We start from the raw sequence: 9,739 nt of genomic DNA, 5'->3' as shown, positions 1-9,739 counted from the left end.
ACACAAACAACAAGAGCAACAACGAAACAAATGCAGGGAGGGGAAGACAGAGGGGGAAGGAGCAAGGAGTAAACAAATGCAAAAAATAAAGTGGTCAACATGATTAGAATATGTGTCCCCACGCTCTGCAAACTCTTTATGTTCTGAGCAACTTAACCTAGAAACTATCCTAGCTTCCTCTAAGATTCAAAGACACTGTACCTCTTTTTTTTTTTTTTTTTTTTTTTTTTTTTTTTTTTTTTTGAGATGGAGTCTTGCTCTGTCATCCAGGCTGGAGTTTAGTGGTGCGATCCTGTCTCACTGCAACCTCCACCTCCCGGGTTCAAGTGATTCTCCTGCCTAAACTTCCCGAATAGCTGGGATTACAGGTCTGCACCACAATGGCCAGTTAATTTGTGTGTGTATTTTTAGTAGAGATGGGATTTCACCATGTTGACCAGGCTGGTCTCAACATGACCATGACCTTGAGTGATCCACCTGCCTCGGCCTCCCAAACTGCTGGGATTAGAGCCATGACCCACTGTGCCCAACTGACACTGTACCTTGTAAAGTAGTCTGTCTCTATTGAGGTTAAATTAGTTGAAAACGTTTTGATGCAAAAATTACTTTGAATTTTCTGCCCAAAAGGAGTACAAATGTTCTGCAAAAATGTAAATAGGCACAGACAAAAATGTTCTCCCAAGCCCGCCTTCTCTAGCCACAGGGTTAGGAAAAAGACATCTTACTAAGACAAAAAGCTTTTATACAACAGTCACCCTACTTTAGCCAAACAACACAACACAACACAAAACTGTCAGGCCTCTTGAGCCCAAGCCAAGCCATCGCTTCCCCTGTGACTTGCACATATACATCCAGATGGCCTGAAGTAACTGAAGAACCACAAAAGAAGTACAAATGCCCTGCCTCCCCTTAACCGATGATATTCCACCACAAAAGAAGTGAAAATGGCCGGTCCTTGCCTTAAGCGATATTATCTTGTGAAATTCCTTTTCCTGGCTCATCCTGGCTCAAAAACTCCCCCACTGAGCACCTTGTGACCCCCACTCCTGCCTGCCAAAGAACAACCCCCCTTTGACTGTAATTTTCCCTTACCTACCCAAATCCTATAAAACGGCCCCACCCTTACCTCCCTTCCCTGACTCTGTTTTCGGACTCAGCCCACCTGCACCCAGGTGAAATAAACAGCCATGTTGCTCACACAAAGCCTGTTTGGTGGTCTCTTCACATGACATGCATGACAAAAACAAGGCAAAACAAAAAACCTACCCAGGTCAACAAAGTCCAAGTGTGAGCATCCATTGTATAGAGAGTAATGAAGCACTCCAATCCTTTGCTGGAGTGGAATCAGAGAAGGCAGAGTAGGCAGCTAGAGTTTTCATGTGTTAACAAGACACCCTTCCCTAGGAGGTGCAAGTAAGGCTTTGTGTGACACTGGAAACTACATATTTATTTATCAGTAATGAGGAGCCCTGCCTTGGGTGTCAAAGGAAATGTAGAAGGGAATTTGGAATTGTGCCCCTACTAGACAAGCACACCCTTTCCTCTGTTAGGGTGGTATTAGACAAAGCCAGATAAAAATGAACATCATAATAAGGTCCAGAGTCTCCTAACAGTCCCTTAAAAGTTCAAATTTCATTTCAAATAAAAATCAAGCAATAGGAAGGCCTCCACCTCAAAGAAACAACACGATGTCAATACAGAAATGTCAATGTTATCAGGAATATCGGAGAAAGATTCCTAAACTGCCATCATAAAAATAATTAAATGAAGAATTATGAACATGCTTAAAACTAGTAAGTATAAAGCATAAAAATTACGGGTTTCAACAAAGAAAATGAAATTTTAAAACTAAAATCCATAACAAAAATTATGTAACAGTCTGAGATCATCCTAAATCTATGTAGAGAAAATATATAAGGCAAGTATAAAAAGGGAAATTAAAAGGGACTAACAGGAGGTAAGGTAAAATTATGTTAGTAGACTGTGACAAATTATGTTTATAGAATGTAACACCAAAAAGACAACCAAAAAAGGCATATCTTTATATCTCTTCAGGTACACTGAAAAAGATAATAAATATGTCAAAATGAATATCTCAAATCTCTTCAAATAACCCGCCCAAAGGACAAAAAATAAAACCCGGAAGAAAAAAAAAAACCAGCAGAGAGAAAATGAATGGTTATTATGGCATGACAGTTCTTACACAGGCCTGTGCAACAACCTAGTTACAGACAAATTTCCACAGCGCTGCCTTAACATTGAGCAAAGTTAAACCTACAGAAATCAGTGTCCAGACATCAAAGCTAGAAATGAAACATGGTCATCAGGAGCCTTGCATGGGTCTCTCCCTAACCTGGAGCCAACCAAAATAATAGAGACAGCCTTACATTCCTAGTGCCAGGACCCATCTCGGGTCAACAAAACCTGAGAAGAGTCAAGGTAACAGAGGCAGCTGTTTGAATGGATTCATTGGAGAGTCAAAGGCAGCTCTTCAGATCAAGCTCTAAAGGACATAAGCTACAAGTAATCACTGCTATATCACAGTAGACAGCCCTTGAAGGCACCGGGGCCCTTTGAATCGGACTTAACAAGCCTTTTTTTCTTTTAGCCTCTGACCTAGGTGAAACAAAATAAGCTGCCAATAGACTTAGGCAAAAGGTGTACTGCATGTAGGCACATAAGCCCAACCTATATAACCACCAAAAAATTTTAACACTTTCAGTTGGTCTCCTGGAAGTATCTCTAGTCTCCCTGTATCTAGTTACAGCAATAAATTCCCTTCTTATGTAGTTTGTCTGCTTCTAGTTATTAGGCCATGAGAAAATGCAGCCAGACCTTGCTTGGTTCCAAGTACACTATGAACATATCAAAAATTAATACTAAATGTAAACACTAAATAGTTTAAATGCACCAACTAAAATATGGAGACTAGCAGTGTAGATTTAACAACCTGCCCCATATATTTACAACAAGAAATTCACTTTCATATAAAAGTACAGACAGGCTGAAAGTTCAAAAGTAAAAAGGAAAACAGAAGTGGATAGATATATTACCAGATAAAGTAAATGAGAGAAGATAAAATTACCAGCTATGTAAAGGATATTATATAATGCTAAATGAACAATTAATCTAGAAGAGCAGTCAGAACTGTCCATGCAGAAAGAAACAAAACTGAAAATATGTCAAGCAAAACCTAAAAATATAAAAGAAAAATACAAATCTATTACAGTTTGAAAGGCCAACATCCTTTATCAATTGACAGGACAACTAGAAAGAAAATCAACAAAGAGACCTCTCAGTAACACCATCAACCAAAACAATCTAATGAACATTTATGGAACACTCTGCTAAATGCAAAATACATATTATTTTCAAGGTTCCTGTGTGATCAAACAAAACTCAACAAATAAAAAAGAATTACAATAATCCAGTGTGCTCCCAAACCACAAAAGAACTAAAGTAGAAATCAATAAGAAAATGATAACAGGAAAATCTCCATACACTGGGAAGATCATCGCTGGGTCAAGCAAGAATACTTCAAATAATCAGAGGGTTAAAGGAAAAGTGTCAACAAAAAATAAAATAATACATTGAGCTGGATAAATGTGAAAATACATTTCAGATCAGATGAAGGTAAAAGGAGAAGGAGTGCTGACAGGTAAAATTATGGCATTAAATTAAAACATGAGAAAAGATAATACCTTTCAATAATGTACACTTCCATTTTAGTAACTTGTACAGAGAAGGGCAAAAATAACCCAAAGCAAGCAAAAGGAAAAAAACAATAAAGTACACAAATCCATCAAATAGAAAAGAGAAACAATAGATAAAAATCAATGAAACAGGCTGGGCATGGTGGGTCACACCTGCAACCGTAGCACTTTGATCCAACGCAAGTGGATCACTTGAGTTCAGGAGTTCAAGGCTAGCCTGGTCAACATGGTGAAACCCCATCTCTACTAAAAATAAATACAAAAATTAGCTGGGGTGAAGGTGGGCACCTGTAATCCCAGCTACTCGGGAGGCTGAAGCAGGAGAATCACTTGAACCGGGTACGCGGAGGTTGCAGTGAGCCAAGAATGTGCCACTGCACTGCAGCCAGAGTGAGATCATCTTTTTTTAAAAAAAAAAGTCAGTGAAACAAAGAATGGTTCTGTGTAAAGATCAACAAAATTAACCAACCTTTTTCTAGTAAGACTGACAAAAAGAAAAAATAAATTATCATGATCAGGATAAAACAGGGTATTCTGTTTTACAGACCCTTACACCTTACACACACATACATACACACACAATAAGGAATACTATAAACAATTATACACACATAAATTTGAATCTTTGACAAAATGGACAAATTTCTCAGAAAACACACAACTGCCAGGCACAGTGGCTCACCCTTGTAACCCCAACACCTTGGGAGGCTGAGGCAGGACTGCTTCAGTCCAGTTCAAAACCAGCCTGGGCAAAATGGTGAGACACCATCTCTACAAATAACTTAAAAAAAAATTAGCCTGGCATGGTGGTGTGTGGCTGTGGTCCCAGCTACTCCGGCGACTGAGACAGGAAGCTCACTTGAGATCAGGAATTTGAGGCTATTGAGAGCCATGACTGTACCACCAGAGTTCAGACTGAATGACAGACTGAGACTTTGTCTCAAAACAAAACAAAAACCAACAACAGACACAGCACTTCAACCCATCGATATAAAATACTTTAAATTGTCCCGTAACTATTCACAGAATTAAATGTATAATGCAAAATTTTGACACCTAAAAAAAAAAAAAACTCGACTCAAAAGATACCATCTAAAGAAATAACATCAATTCTACCTAATTCTATAAAAAATAGAAGAGAATCTACCACATATCTTTAAGAACATAATCAGTTCTACATAATCTCTTTGAGAAAACAAGAGTTACAGCAAACACACTCCTAAGAGGGAATTCCATAGCAATGAAGGCACATCAAAAAAACAAGGCCGAGTGCAGTGGCTCACACCTGGGTATCACAGGTGTTATGTTCTTGGGTAACATATAAATTAGAACTTTTTGAGTTATATTCTTTTCCTCTAAACCACTTAGTGATACTCTTTTATGTTGCTCAGTGTTTTAGAAGTGCTTTCCTTTTTATTGCTTGTGTCGTTTGTTTATGCCATATCATTCCCTTTAAACTACCTCTCTTGATTTTCTCATATATACTGTTAGATCTGCCTGATTGTATTCAGAACATATCCATATATGTAACTATATGGATACACACACACAAATTCTTCATAAGTGACATTGTGCACTGGTAGGTATGTTATTTGGTTGACTTTCTTACTAGAAAACGAACTATTGAAGATCATCAATTTATAGGAGTTTCCAATGCCTGTTTCAACATAGCCATCCCTAAAATCAAGGTCCCAGGACTCTTTCCAGGAATACTTAAAAAGTCACAATTATTTTCACATGCAAACATTATCTGCCCTTTTCACCATGCTGATGTTTGCATTGAAGATGCAAAGGCAGTGGTGGTTGAGACTCCTGGCTTCCTACCACGAATGGATCAAGGCAGTAGTACCAAACTAAGTCATTTGTAATCTTCAAGACCATACAAGCTCCCCTAAAAGTAAATAGCGCCGGGCGTGGTGGCTCACACCTGTAATCCTAGCACTTTGGGAGGCCGAGGTGGGCGGATCACGACAGGAGATTGAAACTATCCTGGCTGACAGATGAAACTATCCTGGCCGTCACTACTAAAAACACAAAAAATTAGCGCGGGCAGTGGCGGGCGCCTGTAGTCCCAGCTACTCCGGAGGCTGAGGCAGGAAAATGGCGTGAGCCCGGGAGGCGGAGCTTGCAGTGAGTGGAGACCATGTCATCGCACTGCACCCTGGGCGACAGAACCAGACTGTCTCAAAACAGAAAAAAACAAAACAAGTTTAAGTTTCACTTAAGTGTATCTCCAGCACACAGGGAGAATGCCATGTGAAGGCTAGTTATGCTGCGACAAGCCAAGGAACTACCAGAAATAGGAGAGGCCTAGAACAGACCCTCCTATCCATTGAGGGAGCATGGTCCTGTCAAGAATTAGGAGACTTCTTGCGTCTAGAATTAGGAGACAACTAATTTCTGTATTTATTTTTGAGATGGAGTCTCGCTCTGTTGCCCAGGCTAGAGTGCAGTGGCATGATCTCGGCTCACTGCAACCTCTCCCTCGCTGGTTCAAGCGATTTTCAGGCGATTTTCCTGCCTTAGCCTCCCAAGTAGCTGGGATTACAGGTGCCTGCCACCATGCCTGGCTAATTTTTTGGTTTTTAATAGCGATGGAGTTTCATTATGTTGACCAGACTGGTCTTGAACTCCTGGCCTCATGATCCACCCACCTTTGCCTCCCAAAGTGCTGGGATGACAAGTGTTCACCACACCGGTCCTTCATTTGTCTTACCCATTTCGTGGCTCAGCAAACTAATACAAATGGGAAGCACACATCTACTGTTTTTTTATAGAGGAAATCTATCAATGTGCCTTTAATTTGCATTATTGGTCGACTCTTTATTCTACTGACTCACAAATGTCAATGCTCAGAGAGGCCTTGTGGACTGCCTCAAGAGGTCTCTATCCCAATTCCATTTTATTCATTCACAGACTTGTCACTGACACAACCTTGCTTAGTTTTGCTAACTTTTTAAATCATCAATTTCCCACACCTGAGTTCAAGCTTTAGTGTTTTCTGTCTATTCTGTTTAGCGCATGTCAGACAGTAGGTACTCAAAAAATATCTCAAGAATAGATATGAGAAAGTAATGTTTAATTCAGGAATACAGATTTTTTTGTATGGTCAAGTGTTTTTGACACTGATGGTGCTCACTCCTTTCTTATTCCACTTTTCCTCCCTTCTTCCCTTTCATCTGTCTCTTAGGGCTGTGATTAAGTATTTGGACTTACTGCATGAAGAGTCATGGGACTGAGTTCTTTCCCAGATACTGATGAGTGTGTTTTTGTTTCAGTTTGTCTCAGTTGCCAGAAGGTGAATTCTTACTCCTGCTCTACCACCCCTCCAGCTAGGAAAGAGTTGGGAGGAAAATTAGACCTTCAAAGCCTGAGCACAAAGGCCTGAGGGCTTAATCTCTGAAGAAAGAGGCTGTCAGGTGCTGGACCAATGCGCAGCCATGTACTTGAGAGTTTAAGATACCAAATAACCAACGAGCAGTATTTTGTGAGGGCAAGACTTCCTGCCTTTGAGCCCCAGGGCAAACCTGAAAGAGGCTCAGAAACAAAGTCAGGGATTCACACTGTAGCTCTTTGAGCTCACCACCTAGTTAAATACAGGAAGACCAAACTCAAGTAACAGGCAGTGGTTGGAGGAGGAGAAGTCAGAGAAATATTTCTGGGATAAAATCCTCCCGAGGAGTGACAGTGGCAATGGATAGAAAGAGAGTTACACCAGCTGGTAATGTTTGGTGGCTGATTAGTTTTACTAACATGATTTAAAATTCACCCACTTACAGAAAGGATTTGAGGGAGATGATGACATGAAGGTGAGGAATAAGGTAACAATAACCGTAGGTTCTCAAGTGTGATGAGGAATAAGATGTCCTTACATCAGGGAGGAAGGGTTGGTAAGAGAAAACATTTTTGAGCATCATACTCAGTTTTGCATTAGTCAGTCATAAGGAGATGAAGGGACACTGAAATAGATGTGTCTATGAGACTACAATAAACACAGTACTCAAGGGAATTATTATCCCACTTCTTTCCAGTGTAGTATCTTTGCTGTACTTGAGTCAAAATTTTGCTTATCAGCCAGGCACAATGGCTCATGCCTGTAATCCCAGTACTTTGGGAAGCCAAAATGGGTGGATCACTTGAGGTCAGGAGTTTTGAGACCACACTGGCCAATTTTGTATACTAAAAATACAAAAATCAGCCAGGCATGGTGGTATGTGCCTGTAGTCCCAGTTACCTGGGAGGTTGAGAGGTACAAAAATCGCTTGAAACCAAGAAGGGGAGGTTGCAGTAAGCCAAGATCACACTACTGCACTGCAGCCTGGGAAAGGGTGAGACTCCGCCTAAAAAAAAAAAATCTGATTATCACAGGTGTATGCACACATATACCTGGCTCTGCCATGGCCTCCTAAGGCTGTGTCTCTGGGGCCCAAGGGGTGACCATCAAGCAATGGTGATCTGCTCCTGGAGGCACCCTGGTCCCCCTACACCCCCCACTCCCCTCCAGGGTCAGGGGCCTGTCAGAGGGGAGCACTGGAGCTGCAGAACAACTTGCCAGATATATCACCCCTGCTGCCAACACTGTCTCTGCACTCTGCAACCTTGGGGGCCTCGGAAGGCACCCCTGGTCCCCAGAATCAGGGTGTCTGCTCCCACTGACCTCTCCTGGCTCCCAGAGCCTGCTCCAATCTTGGGTGAGGACTGAAGTTGCCCGTGGGTCTCCTCTGAGCTGTCCTGTTGCTCAATAAAGCTTCTCTTTGTCTTCCTCACCCTCCACTTGTCCACGTACCTCATTCTTCCTGGACACAGGACAAGCACTCAGGACCCACCGAATGTGAATTCTAAAATACCTATAACACAAAAAGGGCTGATACATTCCCCTTGGTTGCCACATTGCAGGTGATGAGGGAAGAAGCCCTGCAGTACTTCAGGGAGCCAAGACCTGGGAGCTCCCTGAGCCAGGGCTGAGCTCCCCATTTGAGGCCGTGCAGTTCCTGGCATCTCCAAGTTTCTGAGTGCTACCGTTTTCCCCAGAGCCAGCTGTGGAAGCTGTTGCGGTGCACCAGCTGGAGCTCTGCAGAGAGCCAGCGCCCATCCTGGCACCTAGAGCTGCCTGCCCTGTGGGAGCAGCCAGCATGTGGGACTGCACAATGGCCAGACCCCATGCTTGCTCATACACCCCTAACTGTTCCACGCCTGACTTGCCCTTGGCAGGCATGGGATCTAAGATAATATTATAGACCAAGCTTAGCCTGCCATGCCAAGTGGGCAGAACGAGCCCAGCAAGCCAAAATAAAACTCAGGCAAAGGCGCCACCAGCCATAGAGGTTTCTGGTAAGAAAAGCAGTATCCAAAGATCCTATAAATATGACATTAAAGTGACAATCCATGAGAATAAGAGGTTACTCTAATGGGGCCTTAAGTGGAGAAACATTCCTGACTGGGTCAAAGACCAAACACTCTGTACATGAAGGACCTGACCTGCCACTGCTGACTTTGAACAAGATGGAGAAATGGGACCATTAGGCAAAGAATGCACATGGCCTCCAGAAGCTGAGAAAAGCCCTCAGATTGCCAGTCAGCAAGGAAAAAGGGACCTCAGTCCTACAGCCATAGGATTTAATTTCTGCCAATAATGTGAACAAGCAAGGAAACTAAGACCATCGCCCACAGCTTCCACAAAAGAATGCCATCCTTTCTGAGACAGGCTGGACTTCTGACCTAAAGAACTGGGGTGGGGGAGGGGGAGGTACGGAAAGCATGTCCCTGGTAAAGAAAAATTAAACTCCCTAATTTACAAACACTTGTTTCTTCTAAGATTTCGACTAATGCTCATTCTCTGAGGCACCAGAAACGTCATATGCTTTTTGTACTTGGTTTGTAATGCTACTCCATCACTCTGCCCACAGAGATGGTGTGGGTAACATGTATGAGGGAAGTAAAGGTTTACTTACTGGAGGGTCAGAGGAAGTATAGGTGGTATTCCTAGAGATCTTAAGATAGTGCCAACACCATGAGCAAATTCAAAC

This window comes from Macaca nemestrina, chromosome Y (assembly GCF_043159975.1).
Source record: "Macaca nemestrina isolate mMacNem1 chromosome Y, mMacNem.hap1, whole genome shotgun sequence".
Lineage (NCBI taxonomy): Eukaryota > Metazoa > Chordata > Mammalia > Primates > Cercopithecidae > Macaca > Macaca nemestrina.
This window is presented reverse-complemented; position numbering follows the sequence as displayed.